The sequence below is a fragment of the Phyllostomus hastatus genome, unplaced genomic scaffold (genome assembly GCF_019186645.2).
Source record: "Phyllostomus hastatus isolate PE091 unplaced genomic scaffold, TTU_PhHast_1.1 phas_scaffold_129, whole genome shotgun sequence".
Lineage (NCBI taxonomy): Eukaryota > Metazoa > Chordata > Mammalia > Chiroptera > Phyllostomidae > Phyllostomus > Phyllostomus hastatus.
In genome coordinates, this window is record NW_025334009.1 from 19,127,491 (window position 1) to 19,151,074 (window position 23,584).

At 40.7% G+C, this 23,584-nt stretch overlaps 1 protein-coding gene across 5 annotated transcripts in view; it reads right to left on the reverse strand.

Annotated features, from left to right (window-relative positions):
* The window catches only part of LRRC3B (leucine rich repeat containing 3B), an 82,537-nt gene that overhangs the window by 38,892 nt on the left and 20,061 nt on the right, over positions 1-23,584 (reverse strand). For 3 of the 5 annotated variants that reach the window (XM_045857138.1, XM_045857140.1, XM_045857139.1), the window contains exon 2: positions 18,313-18,399. The exons of the other annotated variants lie outside the window; for them this stretch is intronic. The gene's annotated coding sequence lies outside the window, so the exon portion shown is untranslated. The remainder of the gene's footprint in view (positions 1-18,312; positions 18,400-23,584) is intronic. 5 annotated transcript variants of the gene reach the window in all.

A 23,584-nucleotide genomic window follows, 5' to 3' on the forward strand; every position in this document is an offset into this window, starting at 1 on the left:
CTGAAGCAAAATGACCCTCTGTGGCACTCTCTTGATGCACAACCTCACTTGGCCTCCTCCCCTTCACTGCCCTGTCTCACTGCCCTAGGACCACATCCTAATAAATCATCTAACATAGATCTGCAGCTAAGAATCTGTTTCTAGGGGACTAAACCAAAAATACCTCTTTCAGTGAAAAGTTCAGTGTCACAGGCCCTGTATATTCCAGAGGCTGGCCATAACAAGATAAATAAGACTCTTTCTGATTTCAAAAAACTCAGAGCCAGTGGCCATAGTGGTGAGATACATGAATGCATATTGTCAATTTAACACTACTGAAAATCTCAACAGTGCTAAGAAAACATTTTTACCAAAATCCTTTAAAGAGGCAACAATAGGCCAACCTAACTGCTGAAGTGTGGACAAGAATTCATGAGTTGGGTTATGAAAAGTGAAGAAAATATTTCAGCCAAAACCATGAACTAAAATGTGGACACTAGGAACAGAGAAAAGCCACGCATCATTTGGTGCTCATGTGGTATCAAGTGGAAATTGCAGATAGGCAGGTGATGAACTCGAAAAAATGAGCAAGTTTATATCCTGCTAAGCTGCGTGGGCTTTACAGTGTGGATGATGAGTATCCACTGATGAGTTTTAAGCATGAGAGCAACATGTTCAGAAGTGCTTAGAAAAATCCTCCTGGCTGAATTAAGAGGAGCAATTCCGTCAGCAGGGAGACCAAGTCAAAGACTCATCTAAGCGAGACATAACAAGGGCCTCAACTAGAGGAGCATATGGAACCCAAGAAATATTTAGGATGTGAAATTGGCTTTGACCAAAGAAACGTAGCCCTGAATGAGAGGGAGGAATTAGGCAAGGCCAAATCCAGGTTTTCATGCTCGTGTGGAAAAATTAACTTTGAGTCACAATCATTTCCATTTGCTAGTTCAGAGTGAGAACCCAAACAGTCATGCTAGGAATTGCTCCCCTACCTTAGGAAAGCCAGACACAATTAATATTCTAGATCAACGGTCAATAGAAAACTTCGTGGGGCCTGAGAGACACAAGGCAGTTTTGATTGGCACTGATACGGAATTGCCACAGATGCAGAGGGGCTAGGGTTGCTGGGATATAAGGGAGATGGGAGGAAGTTAAGGGCTAAATGGGGGCCCCAAAAGGGAACATAGTGGCAGAAAGTATTTATTAATCAGCACCAGTGCATTTCAATATTTCAACATCTGGTCTGCTGGTACCATGCATGAATAACAGTTCTAGAAAACAAGATTTGTTTTTCTTATATTAAATTCTCTGAATCTCAGAGCATGCAGTACGGAAGGAGTCTAAGAACAGTAATGAATTAAGTTAACTTAAATCAGCAAAAACACCAGGCACCGTCGATCAGCCCTTTCAGTTACACACGAGTTAGGCATGATTACTTTCAAAGGAAAGTTAATGAAATTTTTCATTCTTTCTTAATTAATACAATTCTAAGTCAGGAGAAAATTAGACACGGACATGCGAAAGCTTACTAAAAGAACGAACAGTAAAATGAAGATGCGTGTGTGTCTGTTATGTGGGAGAGACAAAAACATAAGCAATGGGAGCTGTCAGCAAGTCACACTACAAAATAAATTCTACAAATCACTCTTTGGACAGAAACAAAGATAACTCCTAACTCTGGTATATAAATATCCCCATTAAATGTGCCCCTTTTCCAAAGACAGAACATGATTTATTAATCAGTACAGAACTTCATTTATTAATCAGGCAGAACTATATATTAATCAGTACTAAAGCATTTCAATATTTCAACAATGGGTCTGCTGGTACCAGGCATATCAGATGAATACCAGTCCTAGCAAACAAGAATGTTTTCCTTGTACTAAACTCCCTTGACAAAGCCTAAAGATGCCTACAAAAAAAGGGGAATGCCTTTGGAAATGGTTTGGAAGAGGTTTTTTACTGGTGTCTTGGAGTCTGGAGGGGCCTAAAGTACAACCCAATCTAGTCTCACCTTCTTGCTCCTGAGACATAAGTAGCAAAAGTGACAGAATGGCAGTGCCACCACAAGAATTCCGTTCCCCTTCCGCCCAAGGGTTCAGTCTCTTGATTCTTAGAAAGACCTCCCCGAGTAACACAGATGCACATGCTCACCTCTCTCCTTTCCCTCTACTCCATTTGCCGCCAACTCCTTGGTATCAAAATGAGAGAAATACCGTGAGGAAAGACCAGTTTCAGACTTTCCCAAAAATAACAAAAACATCAATGGGTCTCATCCTGTCATCATAATCAGAGAAAAGACTGTCTGCTAGAGGGGCAGGCTGGGATGGTAAGCACAAGAGGTAGTGGTGGGAATCAAGAGACAGCTCCACCACCAAGGGCTGCACTCTCTCCAAGAAATGTATAGTTACAGACTCACGTCCCAGTTTGAATAAAGCAGAGTACAGTGTTAAACACACACACACATATCTCTATCTACCTTCTGGAGACATGGACAGAAACCAACCAGCAGGAGCAATGCCATAGATACAGCAGAGCTGAGGGGCTGGATGGTGGAGAGATTTCAGAGGAGGGTCTAGTGCTGACAGGGTGTAATGGAAATGGGAGGCAGTTGGGAGCTAAATGGCAGTCCCTTAAGGGGACACAGTGATAGTAACTATTTATTAATCAGTCCTAATGCATTTAAATATTTTAACAACCAGCCTGCTAGCACCAGGCATATCAGATGAATATTGGTTTAGCAAACAAGAATATTTTTCTTGTATTAAACTCTCCAAATCCCAGAATGTGGAGCCCAAGTAGGGCATGAAGAGAGTCTAAGGACAGTAATGAATTGCACTGACCACAAGGACCTAGAAAACAAAAATGACAGGGCAGTCCAGCATTAATAGCCAGAAGAAATGACAATTATCTAACCCAAGAGCAGGCTCAAGGAAATAAGATCTGAAATTCATATTTTTTTGAATGGTAAGGTTGACATGACCAGTTTTCTGGAAGCAATAAGTAAATGCTGGGGTGATATATTAAGGGCAACAGCATTTCTCAGCAAAGCCTCAGCTTGGAGTTTCTGAGGGCTCACAGAGATCGGAACCCATCGTGTGGAGGACACAGTCACCAGGGCAAGCTCTCCATGCAGACTGAGTACACTCTCCATTATGGATCTACCTGCACTTTCCTGACCTTCCAGCCTTTGCAAGACACAGTACTGTCAGAGACCAACTTTGGGCTTTGGGCTTGGGCTGGAGGAAGCTAAGAAAATCAGAAAACTCAGTGCAAGAAGTTGCGTCAACCCAGTTCCAACTCTGATGATTTTCACAGATCCCACACGTGCGGGACATGAGGGTTCATTTTCACGAATGCTGCAGTGTTAGTGTGCACAGACATGTCCATGACAGCAGTGTTTATGACAGCTCGTTGTCTGGACAGACTACAACACAGGCATTCACTGTGATGTTACACAGCCATTAAAATGATGTTTATAAAAACCCTATCATAGGCCTGGCTGGTGTGGCTCAGTGGACTGAATGCCAGCCTGTGAAGCAAAGGGTCGCTGGTTCGACTCCCAGTCAGGGCATATGCCTAGGTTGTGGGCCAGGTCACCAGCAGGGGGAGTGTGAAAGTCAACCACACACTGATGTTTCTCTCCCTCTCTTTCTCCCTCCCTTCCTCTCTAAAAATAAATAAATAAAACTTAAAAAAAACCTTTATCATAATGCTAAATCTTGCAATATAGTAAAAAGGGAGTATATAATATAATTAGCTGTATAGTATGATTATAGTTAACTATAACAAAATGCATAAAGACCTAAAAGTCACCAAACATTAATAGCACTTGGGTGTGGGGATTAAGATTTTGAGTGGCATTTCCTTATCCTCTAATTTATTAATATCTTTCCAGTTTATTTTAACAAATGAATAGAACAAACCAGCGTGCTTTGGATAAACTGTGGGCACTTACACTGCTTACAGGATTCTGTAGGTAGTAAATGTGGTCTCCAGATACGAATTACCCATTTGGTCCCAAATTGAAGCCATAACACTTTTTATTCTCTTCACACAAGATGTTCCCATAAACAAAGACCACTGCAATGTTGATGTGTGTGTGGGGGGGGTGGCTAGTGAGGGGATTTCAATTAAAGGCGCACACACATGCAGAGTCAGCATGTGCATGGACTGGTTTGAAAGGCACCCATAATCCATTCAGGATATTTTTGATATTATTCAAATACCCAAAAATAGAAAATAAAAAAAGAAGAAAAAAAAACTATTGAAGCTATTAAGATTACACATGGCTTAATAATAGTAAGTCAAAGATGAAATTATCCTAAAATTAACTGAAGAGTTTTTATTTTTTAAAGAAATATATACTATGCTGACATTATGACAGTATAATACCCATCACAACCCCATGAGGTCAGTACACTTATCGTCTCCATTGTAAGGATGAGGAAACAGAGGCTAAGGCAAAATAGGTAACTCACTGAGGGTCTTGCAGCTAAGAAATGGAAAAGGCAGGAATTGAACCGAGTACTTTCAGACTTCAAGTTCTGCATCTTTGACCACTATTCCATATCATCTGCATCTTTGACACCAGAAACACACACCTAGATACCTCAGCAGCCAGTAGGCCTCAGAGACCATCCTTCTCTATGAATTTTGCTCTAGAACAAACCAGAGAAGGTGAGTGATGCACAGGAAGACACAGATACCTCTTAACGACTAGTTTCTTACACTGGCCACATCCAAAACCTAAATGAACCCTATCTTAGAAGCCAACAGTTAAAGAAAAAATGATGTAGTTGTTTGACGGTTCTCCTTTTATTAAATCATCTTGAAAGTGTTACCTATTTGCATGCATAAAATTCATTCCATCTTTGTCCTGTTTTGAATTTGCTACTTTATTTAAAAAGATAATTGTGTCTAACTCTAACATGTAATCTGAAAGACTTAAGCCATGATCTTTTGCCTATAAGAAGACAAATTCTGATCTGGCTAAATGAAATGGAATAAAATAAAGTTCTGGTTTAAAACTCACTTGCTTCACTACTATGGCTTTCTGACAAAGAGACAAGAAAAATTAATCTCTAATTATAACTTTTTAGTTGAATAATCAAGAGGGACTTCCACCACATACATTCAGGAACTAAAGTCACAGAAATCTTGGCCCAAGCAACACAAGCAAAACCCCAATAAATTCTTTTTCCTTATAGTTCCCTCTTCTCAAGTTGCCTGAATTCTTAGGCTGAGAAGCAATGTACTAATACACAATGATGAGACCTGTTTTATCTCCCACTAAAATTTAGAGGAAGAAAAGTGTGTACTGCTGGAACATAAAGATTCTAAAAAAGTAAGGGTTTTCGCAGACTGAGAAATATGTTGGAATGAGACATGGCAACAAGAGAAATCATGGGCAAAATCTGATGTAAAATTCTGTGGTGAAACTGATTTCATGATGAAACACCTTTCCAAATGAAGAGCCAAATGCAAGAGGAGCCAGAGTATCATTTTGTTTCAGGTGGGCTGACACTGACAAGAAGAACCTACAGGGAATAATATTTCACAAAACGGGAATGAATGAAATCAACTGATGGGTCTTCTATTGGTTTTTAGCCCCCACGGAACATTCTATTTTCAGAAAACCTAAAGAAATTAAATCTGAAAAGAATTTTTTTGAAGAGTTCAGGCAAAACAAGTTCTCCCTGAGGAAGCAGCAAATATATAGAAATATAGACTAAAAAAATAAGCTGGCTATTTATTTATTTATTTTTATTTTTATTTTTATTTTTTCAGATTTTATTTATTTATTTTTAGAGAGGGAAGGGAGGGAGAAAGAGAGAGAGAGAGAGAGAGAGAGAGAGACATCAATGCGTGGTTGTTGGCCATGGCCTGCAACCCAGGCATATGCCCTGACTGGGAATTGAACCTGCAACACTTGGGTTCGCAGCCCGAGCTCAATCTGCTGAGCTACGCCAGCCAGCTCTATAAGGTGGCTATTTATACAATATTACTGAAAATATCTCAGTCCTGGCAGGGTGACTTGGTTGGGGTGTAACCCCATATACCAAAAGGTGGTAGATTTGATCCCAGGTCAGGGCATATACCTAGGTTACAGGTTTGATCCCCAGCTGGGGCACATACAGGAGGCAATAAATCAATGTTTCTCTCTCACAATGATGTCTCTCTCTTCCTTTCTCTCTAAAATCAATAAACAAATTCTTGGGTGAGGATTAAAATCAAATCAAATCAAATATCTCAATGATAATCAAATGCTTCCTTCTAATCCAAAGAATCTGTCTGCATGGTTGTATATAATCCATAAAATTTCATATGCATTACCTTATTTTGACTTCCCAACAATTCCGACAGGTTGCCAGGGCATTATTAGGCTCATTTCTTAGATGATGGAACTGAGACGGAGCAACTAGAGGATTTATTAAAGAACAAAGGCAAATTGTGGAATCTGAACCTGAACTCACATGTACTTGTCACATGTGAATCCAGGAAAAGCATGGTAAGAGAGCGTACTCAGCAGCCAGCCTGCCCGGGCTCAAAATCTAGGCTCTGCTGATCTGGGCAGTGTAAGAAATGAACCTTTCTATGACTCAGTTTCTTTATTTATAAAGTAGAGATAATAATAGTACCTATTTCATAGGGTAGTTGTAAGGATAAAATGAGTTAATATTCACAAAATGCTTAGCACCTTGTAAGCACCACCCACGTGGCTGTTATTATTAACATACATATAAATATTTGGTTCCACCTCCCCTTTTAAATATAAAATGATGTTTGTGAAGACATGTTTCCAATTTTTATACTTATATCTACGAAAATTTTCAACGTGCTGAGCAAAATCACTAGCAAGTTAGCGTGTGACACCAACCCAGAGACTTAATTGTCTGTGGATCCTAATACACCTCACAATTACAGCTAACTGTCCCTTCTGTAAGGTAATTGATTATAGGCATGCCCATCCCATCGCTCAGATGGAATGGGATCTGGTATCTTCCCATTTCTTGTCACCATAGATGCGACCTTAGGAGCCATGCTGCCTCAGTTATGCAAACTCACAATGACCTGGAGGAAGCACTTGGTAAAATACTGCAGCTTGAAAAAAACATGAAAGATCCCCCTTTCCTGCGGATGGCAATTTTTTTACCTATTTCCACAAGTACAGCCTAGTATTTACTCCTTATCACAGACAGCAAATCACCTGAAACTGTTTTGCGTGAAGAATGAGGCCTTGGTAAGAACAGGCACTTCCTCACCCCAGCTCTTCCCTTCTCAGCGTGTGGCCACTGGACCAGTACCAGCAGGACCTGGGGAGCTTGTGGGAAATATCGGATCCCAGGCCCCCCTTCAGGCCTACTGTATCAGCATTTGCATTTCAGGAAGATCCCAGGTTCCAGTGCACACAAAAGTTGGAGCAGCCCAGGGCCACCTCTCTGCAGGCGGTTTATTTGCCATTTCCCTTTTGCTAGAAGGGAATAAGTGGCTAGTTGTTCAGTGGCTGGGTAAAGTCAAGATTAGCCTGAATTTGACGGTCAGAACTAGGATACACTTCAGCAACCATCCTAGAACTAAAAGCAGCCAGCCTCTTGCTGATTTTCTCTAATGTCTCTTGTTATTTACTTATTAAAGCTGGAAAAAGCAGATGTGGCCTCACCTGCCACAACCCAGGAAAACACAAGGATGAGTCATCACACTCCATAATTAGATGAGCAGGCTTGGGTTCATAGCTGGATGAGCCCAGAAATGAATGAAAAGCCAGGCCAGACAATCATCCCTCTGCAAAACTGGGCTCGGAAGGCAACCTGGAGAGGAATAAGCATCTTGGCTGGAATGAAGAAGTTTCAGAGTCTCCCAACTAGTTAAAAAAGTCGGGGGTGGGGGGGGCTGGGGGGGGGGTGGGGAGGGAGAGTAACTCAATGAATCACTCTAACTCTGGAACTACTCAATGCCTGAAAGAAAGTCTGAGTCTGTTTAAATGACTAACGCCATCCATTCAGGAAAGTGACCTAGCAGGTAAAAACATTGTAATGTAATCCCTCAGGATGAGCCCTACCCTCAGAGAGAGATAGCAGCTGCCAGAGCTCCAGGTTATAGCTCAGAGGGGTTAGTCACAAACCACAACTGTGCCAGCCCCTTGGTCACTTCGTCTTCGGCAAGACAGTATATTTTAAAATTGAATATAATTCAGTAAGTATCAACCGGTCAGCAAGTATCTACCTAGTGTGGTGGGAATGTCAAACATGCAGGTGATTCAGGCTGTTCCCTCAGGAATCTGCACTTATTCACGGTATGGTATTTTCATGCATAAATAGTCTACTTCATTTTTGTGAGGAGAGAGGGGTCAGGCTGGGAGTTTGGGGTTTAGAAAGCACTGTCCAGGAGATGGGTCCTTAAACAGCAGGACTGGTGATCACCAAAACCACCCATTTTAATATCTCTTTGACATTTGATGGTTTTCACACACTTATGCATCGGCTAGTGATTTGTATGTACTCTGGGTCCCTATCAAGAAGGTAAAGGAAGCGTTTTTCCTCTTGACTTAACAAAAAAGGCTCTGCAGCTCAGAGGACTGAGTAAGTGAGTCATGCTTGCATGGCCATGAAAGGGCAGAAAAAAAGAATTGGAACTTGGATTCCATATACCCATCTAGGTCTTTGTCTGCTCTTCCATGCTTAGTCCTAAATTGCTTGCCAAGAATATCCACACACCTATTTCACTCTGATCTTGACCTTAGATTGTCTTGTGAAGTAGAAAGCAGTGCGGGCCGGCGATTCTGACTTGCAGATAAGAAACTTGTCCAGCGGCTCTAGCAAAAGGGTCACCAGGATTGAAACCCCAATCTTTGGATTCCTGGGCTTGGGAGCTTTCCTCTGCTCTCCTGATGTGAGTACTCTCAGATTCATTTCCTAATCTTCTTGGATACCTGGCTTGACTATATTTTATTGCTTTCCTTGCAATTTGGTGCAGGCATGTGACTGAAGTCTGGTGAACGGAATGAGAGTACAAGGGATTCATGCCTTCTCTAAGGCTTGGTTCATAGAAGTATCACGTGCACAGTCTTCTAAGCCTCTTGCTCTTCTAACTGGAATGGTGACAACAGTGACACCCTTGGAAGTCATGTATTGATGATAATAGAGCCACAGTCAGCCTAGGTCCCTGAGTGACCGTATGGATCAAAGTCACTCTCCCCTTCCACCTTACCACCAACCTCAAATTGTCCTGCACAATCATACGATCGAGAAATAAACGTTTGTTGTGCTGAGTCATGGCATGTTTGGGTCCATTTGTTTTAGTACTTAGACGATCTTGGCAGCCCTGCATACCAACCGTTTGGGGAAACAGCAGCAGCCACACACCCCTTGCTCTGCTTCACAGAGACTATCAGATCCACCCCTGCAGTGATTCTTTAGGACACTCATAAATCATTGAGTCAAAATGACCTGCAGAGGTGAGCAATCAGACACAGCCATTTGGAAGCAGTGTAGAGAAGTAGATGAGACCAGGTTTTGTGAACAAACCTCAGTTTGAAGTCCGACTCTATCATTTATTAGCTGTGCAAATTCTGGCTGGTCCCTTAGCCTCTCAGAGTCTTGGTTTCCTCGTCTATAAAATGGTGATAATAAGTGGTGATTATGTTATGGTGCATTTTAAGCCACATCACAACTTATATGACATGTTTGGCACAGACCCTGCTATATAAAGGGTACTTGGTAAATGCCAGGCATTATTGATATTATTTAGTGTGCATGTGCCCCATGGACCTCTTCTGTCACCACAACACAGCTTGAGTGTAGCTGCAGGTCATATGGGTGGTCGGTCATGGAGTAGAGACGTGAGATCTTCTTCATTTGATATTCGAAAGAGGACAGAGCTGTGGAAGAAGAGCTATGACAATTAAAAAGATAAAGGTAAGTGCTGTTGATGCAACCAGCAGAAATGAATTAGTGAAATGAACAGAAGTGTATTTGTCTCCAGCATGACTGGATTTTACTAATAATCCCTGGTCAACCCGCCGAGTAAGTTGTACTTATCAGCGAATGCATCAGTCACACCATCGCAGAGGCTCTCGATTGGATTTTACCAACAGTCTGCATAAACAAAGCAGCATGTAACTCAAGACACAGACATTAGTATGCTTCTAAGAGGCTTTCAGAGAGCTCCAGAGGGTTACAAAGAGTTACATTTTCTTTTCTGTTGTTCACTGGCTCTAGGATAGGGTCATAATGTTTGCTCTATGCCTACAGGCTTATTTCCTTCCTTACCATCTTTGCCTTGTCATTTTAAAACTTGACTTTGGAAATTTCCCCTTTACTGTAGTGCTTAGTGAATGTAATGCAGACAAATCGGCACACACGTGGACACCACAGGGCTCCCATTGCTTCACATCTAATCAAACCATCACCAAAATAAAAGGTGCCCATATAAAACCATAGCCATGCAGTACACTGTTTTTAAACTCCATGCCATTCCAAATTCTCATGTTATTCAATACTGCATTTTAAAAAATGACAATCTCTAAGTTCAAGTATATGTATTGACATTCTATGTTACCAGTTAAATTTATTCACACTAAGAGCACGTACATCCTTCCTGCGATTATCAAACCATCGGGAGCTGCCTTTTCTGCAGGCAGAGTAAAAGGATATGATTAGATCCGAAAGCACCTCCAAAGATTCGCTGTTGCAATTTTTACTGTGATTCTCCCCACGTCCCTTGCTTGTATTTTAGCATTCAAGCTGACACATGCTGACACATGGCAGACCGTGAATCCATTCTCTGGGATAACACTGACAAAAATGCTCATCACCTCCTGCAGAGCCAACAAGGACCACTGGCCAAAGTCTGGGTGCATCTGCCTCTGAGCTATCTCATCTCCATTCCTTCTTCTCCATCCTCATGGCCACCCCCTGGCATAGTGCTACTCTGTCTTTAACGCCACTTGCAAATCTTCCCTTTTCCTGAAGGGAACTCGGGAGTTCCCTTGGCCTAGGCCTCGAACTCGGAATTTCTGAGAGGGAGCTGACAGGTAAGAGTATCTAACAAGAAACAACTTGGTTTTATTTTTGTAGTATTATTTCCTAAGACTAAATTTTTATTTATACGTGACACTAGTTTTCCACTGAGGATGTCATAGAAATATTTGATAAGTAGATAGATAGGCAGATAGGCATATATTCTACACAGATCTATTTCAGTAAAAATAAATAAGTCCATTTCTAGGAAACGGTACACGTAATAAAAACCATAAAGATGTAGGCAGTAACTAAAGCTAGGAAATGTCATTTTAAAGCAACATTAGCCTCCTAATATGATGTCGGTTTTTGCTTTATTCTTGGCACTTTTTACACACTGGCACTATGTTCATTAAAAACAAAAACACAAACAAAACACCTTCTCTGTCCAATGGTTGCCTTTGCCTCTGAAACTACACACGCCACGTTAGCAGCTGGGCATCCAGCCACTTCATAGCACATTCTGACCCTCCCTGATATTCTCTCTGTTCCTTTATGCCTCCAGGCTACGGCCAGGAAGAACTTTGTGTTGTCTTACCACCTACCTTCTTATCTCTGCTTTTGCCTATGTTGTCCTTCTGTCTAGATCAACCTCCTTACCCCCTGCTGAAAAAGTCTTTGCTGTTTCTCTCATCTCTGAAGTGCTCCTAGAGCATAACCGCATTTCCTTTTAGCATTCATTATACTTTACTTTATTTTATAGTTGTGTATCAAAACCTCCTGAGAGATTTTTAAAATAATTGATGCTTTAGCTCCACCTTAGACATTTTTGTTTAATGTGTATAGAGTACAGCCTGGGCTTTGGAGGATTTTAGACACTTTCCAAGAGTCTCGAGTATGCAGCAGGATTCGGGAATCCATCACTAGAGACATTTATGACCTTCCCTGGGCCCCTGCTTTGGGCAGTCCGTTGTTTATGTTTATTCACCTTGGTACAGGTGGAATGGCAGTGGGAAAACAACTCAAAAAACCAATTGAGCATTCCGAACAGATCTGGGCCTGGGCTTGCTAAGCCCGACATGGTCTTATTCTGACATATCCAGATCTCTGATGGATTTTCCATCGTGATAAAAATGCTGTCACATAATTGCCCAGGTTATTATGAACAGACCACCAGGAATGGGAAAGCATCACAGTAAATTCAGCCAGACTTTGGACTGCCTCTGCACCTAGGAAATGTATCCTGCAGGCTATTTTAGGTTGTTACTTAGACATGAGAACACAAAACAAAACAAAACAAAACAAAACAAGTCATCTGGTGTCACCAGGTATGGACACTATAAATTCCTCCAGTGTCCGCAAGGTGCAGTTCATGTCTTTATAAACTAAATGCCACCAATCAGATGAACCACTGTTTTCAAGATGGCGTCTTTCAGAATGACTGTGCCTAATACCTCCTGACACAAACGTGGTACAATCTGTTCTCAAAAACAAACAAGAGAGCATTTAAAAGGGTAGCATTATAGGTCATAGTAAACTCTAACACCTGGTTCTGAGTTGTAATCAGAAAAATGATTTAAGGGCCTAGTAAACCCACCATGATCAAGAGTTCTCAAATCTCTGCTAGACTTCAGATTATCTTACTGTTATTTAAAGGACACAGTCAGTTTTATTTTCTGTTGGTTCTTCTTTCTGATAGTTTCCAGGTTTTGTTTTATACTCCACCACTCTCGGCCTCCCTGAGGCTTAAATTGGTGAGAAATGAAATGCCAGTTCCTCCTAAAACATTATTAATGATAGACCAATTTCTTAATTTACATGTACATTTCAAATCAGCTTTTCTGCCATCTTTGTTATTCTGCCTGTAGAAAAATGACAGAAATTCTAGATTTCAGGGAGAAACCATCCCGATATAAGACAAGTCAGCCAAATTTAATGTCAGAGAGATGCAAGTCATTTTCCTTTCATTAATTCCCACTAATATCTTCTTCTTCTTCATTTTCCCTTTCCTCACCTGTGTCTCTTCCATTTTTTGGCACTTCCGTAAGTGCCAGTCTTTGAGGCATTTTTGTTCTGTCTTGCTAGTATGTCCACTGACATCTTGTCCATTCTTTTTTTTTTTTTTTTCATAAACTCAGCCTCTTGTTTGGGGGTGACCTCTTCCTAACCATGAATCTACCAGGGGTGCTGTCACCCCTTCACCTCCTCTTGGACCCTGGCAATGCCTTGCCCTGAGAGCAGTGAAAACAACTCCTTCCAGAAACAGATTCTAGCACATTAAAGATGCAGACTTATGCCGCAATAAAAATGTGTGTGCATATGGATCAGAACTGGAAGGCAAGAACCCAGAAAAAATTGAAAATGTTTTATAGTATCATAAAATTTAGGAAGATGCTTTATTGACTTCCCTTGGTGTTGTTATGACTGTGTTTGTTGCATTTTCAACTTTTAAGTAAAAAGTACACTCTTTTAAAAAATGTTATCTTAAAGTCCACAAGCATCTATGGATTATTTTTTAAAGGTAGGGCTGTGGGTGAGTCATTCAAAGTCTGAGAGAAAATAATGAGTACCTTTGCAGAGGCACACTTTGTACGTGGACATTTGAAACGACATGTCCTCTTTGGATTAAAGGATTCCTACACACCCTCCCCTCAGAGGAACTTTATTCTTGCAGAACTTGAGCTGCTCCTGTTCTCTTACCTCTCTGCAGCCTTGGATTTAGTTCCCTGGCTCCTCTATGCTATTCCATTTGCTTCTCTGTTCTGCCCCACTTCACAGCTGTGCAATGACACCACACACTTCCCGGCAGCAGATGCTGGGAGAAGCAGGTGCCAAAGCAGCAGAGGCTGTGAGAAATGGAGAGAATGCTTCAATGGGTGGGGCTCTTCTTCGCAGTCCCCAGCTGTCCTTCCTTCCCAGTCCCCCCGGGGCCAGGACAGGCTTAGGTGATCACAGGAGTGTTGTCATTTTCTCATCTATAAAATAGCCTTTCTGAGAATGCACTGAGGTCATACATATTAAAGAGCCTAATCTCTCAATATATGGTTATTTTTTCTATGCTGCCACCTTTTGAGTTAGCTTTCCAGGCAGAATTGATCAGTAAGGATGTTGGGGCAATTTTCCATCTATTTCAAGAAAACCATGTTTGTTAGGATGGGCAATAAGGGACTTCTATAATCCACATGAAGGTTTGTTTAGACGGGCCCCTGAGAGAAGAAAATAAATGAAAGGTGTCTGTGGGATATATTACGACACTTCTCTCATTCATTCATTCGCTCCACAAGTATTTATTGAGCACAGATTCCATGTTAGACTACCTTATAGGTCTCCAGGATACAGCACTGATACAGCAAATTTCCTGACCCTGTGGGAGCTAAGCTGAGCAGAAGAGACAAATACTAACAACTGAACACACACATGTGTAAGCTCCTGGATAGTATGTCAGGGGTGCTAAGTGCTGTGTAGAAAATCAAACTTGGATAACAATGACAAAGAGGGGGGTCGGGGGGGAAGGGGCGAGGTCACATATCTCAAATGGTGATCAGAGGAAGCTTCTCTAATAAGGTGGCATTTACATTTGTGTAGAGCCGTGTCTGGAGACTTCAGAAATTGTTCTTCAGTAAAACAAGCACATCGGATGCTCGGGAATTCCTACTATAAATGCCTCTAGGAGTAAATCATTTTTAATAGACCCCACCTCCATATGGAAGAAATTATTTTCCATGATAATCACGAAATAGAACAAATATAGCTCATGTATAAACTAAAATGTGCACACATCAAACAAAATCATACACTTGGAACCATCCAAAAGTTAAGCAAAAACCGAAGTCATAAGTGGTCACAGAGAATAGCAGAATTAATGGAACTCAAGGTCTATCTATTTTTATAATCATTGTGCTCCACAGGTTGTTCCAAATCTACTTTTGAAATGCCAGAGTACATGGTACCACAGACCAGGAGCCATGAGCAGTGCCTGAGCAAGAGGAGGGTCTGAGATCATTTATCCTCCTCATTCAGTAGGCAACTGAGGCCATGGGCACCAGTCTGTATTACCAGGACTTCCCCAAATTAACTTCCATGTAGAATACAGCACTCAATAATAACAATAACATGCTTTGGAGCTTACTTATGTTACTAAAATTTAACAGTAACAGAAATGCATATTCTGAGGAGGAAAAAGTATATTACTGACATTTGTTTAGATACGCTAGTGTTTGGTGATAAGAAGCAGAACAACTCGTAGTTGGTTTCATGAGAGTTTTAAATTCTCTGTGTGCCTGTTTACTGCCTGCCCCCATGACATGCCACTTCCACTGCCCCACCCTGATATACTGCTTGGTGGGGGAGCTGAGTGGCCCCTCTCTCTTCGTTTCCAGATCTAACATGCTCCCACTTCCAAATATGTTTCACACACTCTTTCATGGACTGTTGAGACTCTGGATACAACAGCCCATATTCTGGAAGTAAAGTGATCTGACATGGTTTCTGAGGCTCAACAGAAAAGCTTATTTGACTCATAAGTCAGAAAAACTCAAGAACCATGTGATTTCACTCATATGGGATATAAAGCTGAAAGCAACAAATGAATAAGCGAGACAAACAAACAAGTAAACAAACAAAAACTCCCAGTCGCAGACGACAGAATGGCAGTTACTGGAGGAAAAAGGGGTTGGGGGCAGGAAAGGGTAAAGGTGGTCAAGTAGGTGATGATGGAAGAAGACATGATTTTGGGTGGTGAGCACACAATACAATATGCAGATGATATATCATAGAACTGTACACTTCAAACTATATAATTTTATTAACCAATGTTACCCCCCAATAAATTTAATACAAAAATTTTCTAAAAGGTATGGGAGCTGCCTAGCTTTCCTATTCATTAGAAGAGGCTTACTTCACTTTTGAGAACAAGGAACAGATATTTGTGGAATACCTGTCACGTGCAAGATGGGAAACCAGGCAGTGAATAGAGGTATACAAAGTTATGAGACATGGTCTTGGACCATAAGACATTTAGTCTTGGACACAGCTTATAGAAGGCAAAATAAAAAAAAAATAGAGCAAATAAATTTAAGAGAAAAAAAAGCTTATTTAAAAGGGGTGGGGGTTACTTGAATAAGAGATGGTCAAGGAAAACTTCTGCATTCATACTTGACCTTCACTTGGAAAGGAGGCAATAGCACTGGAGAAGTTGAAAGGAAGAGGAGGGAGAAAGTCTTCAGTGGAGACTACATCAGGGCCTAGAAAATGTAGAGTACATTCCAAGTCCATCAGTAGTGTGGATGATGTCCAGAGTGCGCACTGAGATGCACCACAAAATACATTAGGAGAAGGAGAAGGAGGCCATGGTGGACCTTGAATGCCGGGCCGAGGGATGTACAATCCATAGCTGAAAGTCACCCAACACTTTAAGCAAGGAAATAACCAATGCAAAGCGGTATTTTAGGAAAATGAATCTGTTGGTAATATGAAGCAAGCACTGAGGTAGAGGGAGAAGGTAAAGAACAAGCAAATCTGAGAGCAGGCATAAATTGATAGCGACGTGTACTGAGGAAATTCTCCTTCAAATGTAATGGGAATGCATGGACATAGGTCAAAGACCATAAAATTAAAACTCTGAGTCTGACTTTATTTTTTTTTTTAATTTGGGGAATATGAAGAGAAGGGCCTGGGGAAAACTGTCACAGAACCAGCATCTGGGAAAATTCTCTTAGTTGGTTGGCGTGGTGCTCTGGACTAAAGATGACATGTTCTGAACTAAAACTTCCAAAGCAATAGTACAGAGAAGTCAGAGGGGGGCTGGGCATCCTCTCTGAACCTTCAAGTTCAAACATTAGTTTCTTCACAGAAGCCAGTGGAAGCTTTTTTGTCTTCAAAAACAAGAAAACAAGTGAAAGAATCACTTATGTGATGTTCCAAGAAAATTTTGTCTCGTGGTTGGTTCTACCAGGAGCAACCTGGCCATCAATGAGATGATCAATATGAAACCCTTGGATACCTTTAGGAATTTAAGATCCATCTTCTATTTCTAATTGTTTTCTTGAAAACACAAGAAGCTCCAGGAAAAAAAAAGCTATGTTTAAATCCTCTGAATAAGCTGTATTTCAGGGCTGCACTTAATTTGTGATTTCTCCTGTGCTAATTAAATCACCTCTCCTCTTCAAACAGAACTCTGTACAAAAAAACTTCAGTTCTCCAAAACAGAAAAATGCCTGTTCTTATTTTTGAGTTGTCTTAAGGGAGCAATGTAAGTTTAAGATGCTAGGCAATCAGTATATTTATCTTTATTATAGATAATGTACTCATTTTAAGGCATAGTCCATATTACAAATTTGGTATTATAACTGTTTTTTAAGTCACTCAAGTTAAAAATACTATAATTTAAATATTCGTGCATCAAAGCCCTTGTGATATATATATATTTTTGGGAGATATGAGCATATTTATGAGAGTTTCTCTTGGAAGTTCAACAAAAATACCCCATGTCCTAGGACATATGGGCAGGATTCTGGTCCTCTGGAGACGGGAGAGGAGAAATCAGGTTGGCTACGCACTCTCCTTTTCTGACTCAGTTTACCAAAATTCTTATACTTTGAAATAGAGGGAGATGATACATTTTGAGAGCCATAGGTGAAGTCATTTTCCCCAAATTCAAATTTTGGTTTCACTTTCTTAAACTACAAATTTCAATTTCCGCCGACACTTAACCCATTTTAACTTCCTGGAAAAACTGGGCATGGGGAGGGGAGAGGGCACAGCACCGTTCAGTAGTGTCTCTACAAGGTGGCGGAGAGCAAGGGCTTTCGCCCTCTGGAATCAATGTGATCCGCTGCCTGATTCAGTCACTATCAGGGTGATTTGCTCACTTATTAAAAAAACACATCCCTCTAAACGTCATGAATAATGAATTGAGATTTCTGCAACTCCCACCCTTCCTTTCCCTCCACAATTTAAATCAAGCTCTTTCAAATCCAACATACTACATCTTGATTGAAGACTGAAGCGGTTATAAATAGTAAGGGTTGAAACGTTTCCACAACGGTAGGTAGATGAAAAAAATAATCCTCCTGCCCATGGACAAGATGTCCCCAACAGCTCATTGGCACCACTGTCCTTCATCACAGAGCTATCTTGAAGGAACACAAGGAACAAAAATAGTCCATGGCCATGGCCATGGCCATGGCACCACTGTGCCTGCCTCCAAGCTGAACCCTCTGCATTTGTTTCCTGCCTCCCCCAGGCCAAGCCCACGATGCCATTTTCTTTAGGCCTAACTTGGCACATGGAAGCTGTGTGTAGCTCGAGTTCTTCACACAGTCTGCCTCGGAGGCTGGGCATTGTTTAAATGCTGCCTGCTCTGTGTACTTACATCTGTAACCTGTTTGCTGAGCACCAGTTTCCAAGCTGGAGAATTTTTCATCTTGCTTCAAATTCCTCCAAGTTTCATTTGAAATCCCTGCCAATGAAAGCAGTTAAATTATGTGTCAGAAATGTGAGACCTTTATAGAAAATGCCGCAAGAATGAGAAAGGACACTTTAGGCTGGGGCAGAGGGAAGGGGTGCACCATGGCAGAGAAGGCCTGATAGTAAGTGTTTGATAATTTCCAAATGACCCTCTGAAACCTGTGTCGTCTGACCTTCAGAACAGCCCTACAAGCCTCTTCCGTCTCTCGTGGAGGTCCCAATACCTTCCATGCAACAAATTTTTATTGAGCACCTAATACGTACCAGCAGCTGGTATCCTCACAACAGTCAAGGCCTCTACTCCCATAGAGCTCAGGGTTGAAAGGGGAGACAGATAATGAAAACAGACAAATAGATCGTCAAGGTAACTTAACACAGTGAGAGGAGCCATGAAGAAAACCCCTCAGGGTAATATGTTAGAGAGTGACCAAGGGTGGGAAGGCTGCTCTGAGTGGTGACATTGGAGCTGAGAGCGAAAAGTGGGTAGAACGCCATGGGGTGATCTGTGGGAAGGGCATGTCAAGCAGGAGGAAGTGTCAGTTCAGCAGCTTAGATGCAGGAATATGCTTGGCGTGTTCTGCAGACAGAAAGAAGGCCAGCGTGACTGACTGCAGCTGAGGGACAGAATGGTAGGGACCTCCCTACCTGAGCGTGTGTGACCATGCATAAAGAAAGAAGATGGAGGAGAAGGAGGAAATGAGGCTCATATTTGTTGAATGTTTACAATGAGCCAGGCCTTGAGCCAAGTTCACAGTCATAGGTGGCAGGGCTGGGCCTCCATCCAGGTTCTCTGACTCTAAATCCTTTAGTTTTCTACTACACCATGCTGCCTGGCCCACACCCTGCCATCTGGAAGAACAGCTTTGGTTCACCCAGGTGGAAACAGAGGAAAGAGAAGCAACATTGATATGCAGAATCCTACATGGGATCTTTTTTATCTGCCGGCCTATCTCGCGAGTGATTTTATATGAAGGGCATATGTTGACCTGATTTTTAAAAATTGTAATTTCTCTAATGCTAAGAAATAGTGTTTCCACTTCCTGTCCTTGGTGGCCTCTCGGCTGGAGAATCAGCTGATAGATTCTACAATCTGGGGTAAACTGAAGCAGAGCAGATAGAATACAATTATCAGATGTAACTAAAAAGGTGAAGAGAAAAGAAAAAATTAAACATATTTAATGCCTCCAGGAAATGAGTCCAAATAGATCTTGATCTGTGTTACAAGGAGATTGCAATGTAAGTTCTTTCCCCCACCCTCCTTTAAGCAAGTTTGAATACTCTCTCTGTCATTGCTTTCACATGAACTCAAATTGCTTTAGAAACCTGTCATATTAAATTAGCCAAAGCAGATAGTAATTCAGAGGGGTGCCAATGTGGCATTATTGAAAATTGCCGGTTGGAAGGCTTCCTTGCAGCATTATTCAGGAACAATAACTCACTTTCATCACCATGTGTCAGTATGAGCAAATGATGAGCTTTGTGTGGTTTTTAAATTAAACTTCCTTAAAAGTCCGTCACAAAGATAAAAAGTGTACAGAGAACACCTGCATTCATCAATGAGAGAACAGGCGAACAAGAGCACACCCATGTGCTGGCGCCACTCTGTAGTGTCGCTTGGTGTGAAATACACCAGCAACACTGCCGCTGTGGCAGCCCGGCAGAACAGTCAGGTTTCAGAAGCTCCTTGACCTTGACATCAGGGACAAGCTCAAAGGCCATGAGAATTAGGAATAGACAGCAGGAAACATTTAAAATAGAAGAACTCTTCCTTGTGATCTCAACAACGATCGATCATCTCCTTGGAGAGGCCTTCCACAACCACCCTGCTTCATCACTCCCTGTTAGGTTACCCTCATGTTTTTTTTTTCTTTTTTTTTTTTTAACAAGACTTAGTAAATTTTCATATTCCAATTCATCTCATTACTTGTTTGACTACTTCTACCCTTCCCACTCCAGAATGTAATCTCCATAAGAAGCAGGAGCTTAACCATCTTCCTTTGCCTCGAGGAACAATGCCAGGAACATAGTCAACAATAAATAAATATTTATTAAAGGACTTTTGAATTCACAAAAAAAATCTCATTACACCAGAGCAGAGGCTATTCTGTAACAGTATTGTTTTATGAGTTGTGGGCTAGAGTCCAGGCAGTCACCAGGAACTGTCTGTCCTGGGTTCTGCTGACCAGAGACTGGCTTTATGTCTAATGGTTACTTAGCAGAGAGAAGATTCGTGGTGGAAGAGCTGTGGAGCTATTGTGGGTCTTGGCATGCTCCTTAACAGGTCAAGAAAAATGTTATCCCAAACCATCAACAAAACAAAAAGACAACCTACTGAATGGGAGAAGACATTTGTAAATGATACATCTGATAAAGGATTACTATCCAAACTGTATAAGGAACTTCTGTAACTTAACATAAAAAAATTTTGTTTAATGGGCGGGAGACCTGAATAGACATTTCGCTAAAGAGGACATACAGATGACCAACAGACATAGGAAAAGATGTTGAACATCACAAATCATTAGGAAAATGCAAATCAATTGTAAATTGATGCAGCCAATATGGAAAACAGTATGGGGATTCATCAAAAAACAAAAAACATAGAGTTACTCTATAAGCTGGCAATTCCACTTCTGGGTATTTATTTAAGGAAAACAAATACTAATTTAAAAAGACATATGGGTCCTTATGTTCATTGTGGCATTATTCAGAATAGCCAAGATATGAAGGCAACATAGGTGTCCATTGATAGATGAATGGATAAAGAAGAGGTGGTACACATATACAATGGAATATTATACAGCAATAAAAAGAATAAAATCTTGCTATTTGCAACAACATGGAGGGACCGAGAGGGTATTGTGCGAAGTGAAATCAGTCAGACAGAAAAAGATAAATACTGTATAATCTTACTCATATGTGGAATCTAAAAGATAATGAATAAACAAAATCAAACAGAGAAAGATCCACAAATACAGAGAATAAGCTGACAGATGCTAAAGGGGAAGTGGGGTGGGTGAAATAAAAACAAGAACAAAATTTTCTAATGGGGTATACTAAAGAATAAAAATAATAGTAAAACATTTTAATTGTTATCCAATTCCTGAACACCTACTACTTTTTAAAAAGATTTTATTTATTTACTTTTAGAGAGGGGGAAGGGAGGGAGAAAGAGGGGGAGAAAAACATCAGTGTGTGGTTGCCTCTTGTGTGCCCCCTACTGGAGACCTGGCCCACAATGCAGACATGTACCCTAACCAGGAATCAAACCAGTGGCCCATTGGTTTGCAGGCCTGTACTCAACCCAGTGAGCCACACGAGCCAGGGTCTGAACACCTACTTCTTGATTTACACAATGAAATTCTTTTTAAAAAAATTCTTAATGTATTTTTTTCCATTACCATTTAACCTCCTCATATCCCCCTCACACAATGAAATTCTGAGGTTATCTCTGCAACCTATCTCAAAAAGTATAATATTTTCTTACAGGGCTTTTTTGGAAAAAGTTTCAGTCTGAGTCTACAGAAAGGGTGCAAGGATTGCACAGTGAACACTCTGGGTTAACCAACTACTAATATTCTGCCACATTTGCTTTCTCTCTCTGTACATTTATCTGGGGCTTGTGCTGATGTATGTGGATACACATGCCTATGTGTCTGTATATATGTATGTGCCTATGTGTGTTATCTGCATGTATATATCTCAGTGTGTTTATATGGGCCTTACGTGTACATGTGAGTGTGTGTGCATGTATGTATATTTTAGCTTAAACTATTTGAAAGTTAGTTGCAGAGATTGATGTATGTCATCCATAAATATTTCAGCATCAATCTACTACTAAGGCCGAGGCCCAGACTATAATCATGACATTCAAGCAATTTAAAATTTAGTACACTATCTTCTAATATGCAGTTCGTTTTCACATTTCCTTAAGTGTACCCAAGTGTCCTTTATAACTTATATTTTATCCAGGGTCCAGTTAAGGATCACACATTATATTTAACTGTCACATCTCTTTAATCTCCTTTTTCTCTAGAATGGTTCCCCAGACATGGTCTTTTGGGTTTTGTTTGTTTGTTTGTTTGTTTGTTTTGGTCCTGTATGACATTGAGATTTTTATAGAGTCCAGCTGTTTTACAGATTTTCCCTTCAATTTAATTTGCTTATTTCCTGTAATTATATGTGGTTAAAGTCTCACATTCAAAGCATCTCACATAACCAAAATAAAGTGGATGTGAAATAACCCACATTTCCGAAAGAAATTTTTAGGCTGAAGTACCAGACCAATGAAGAATAAAACACTCTGACATAGGTATCAGGTACCACCTGATCAGACCATTCCTGAATTTGTTAAAATCTTTGTAATGCAATTAAGTTAGTGCTTCCCACACATTAGTCACTCACATACTCCCTTCAAGGATTTTGCTGCATTGGAGTTCTACTTGTATAAGCATTTATGCAATCTTTTACTTTAGTTCACTTGACTTATTTAAACTATTTCTTATCCTAAGAAACAATACTGATATTAATGGTTTTGCTCTGCTTAGTATATTTTTCCAATGTTTACCAAGTATACATAAATATCAAAAAATATTTGTGCACATTTATAAGGGGGGAACTAAAAAATCCCAAAAATTATCTTCTGGAGGGCAGTCCCTGGGAGTACAGGCTGCACCCACTAGTCCAGTGTTTTAAGACCCCATCTGTATCAGTGCACCAGCTGGTGTTGTTGTAAGAGGTTGCATTCTGATTTAGTGAATTTTTTTGAAGACTCTTTCAACGTGTTTGCCCATTTCATGGTGGGTGATTTACAAGCACACTTGCCCACACAGCACTGAGTGTTCAGCAGTTTTTGACCCAAGTCAGCATGACCCCCACGCCCCACCTCCCCCATTCACCCGATCTTGCCCTCAGCAACTTTTTTTTGTATCCCCAGATGAAAAAATTCCTCAGAGGGAAATGTTTTGCTGATGTGGAAGAGGTGAACAAAAAATAGCAGAAGCACTAAAAGGCATCAAAATCAACAAGCTCAAAAACCGTTTTGGGCAGTGGAGAAAACATCGCGATAGGTATATTGCATCAAATGGAGAGTATTTTGAAGATGTCTGAAGTTTAAACATGTATGAATAAATACACAATATTTTATAAATAAATTTCAGGAGCTTTTTGGGCCCCCC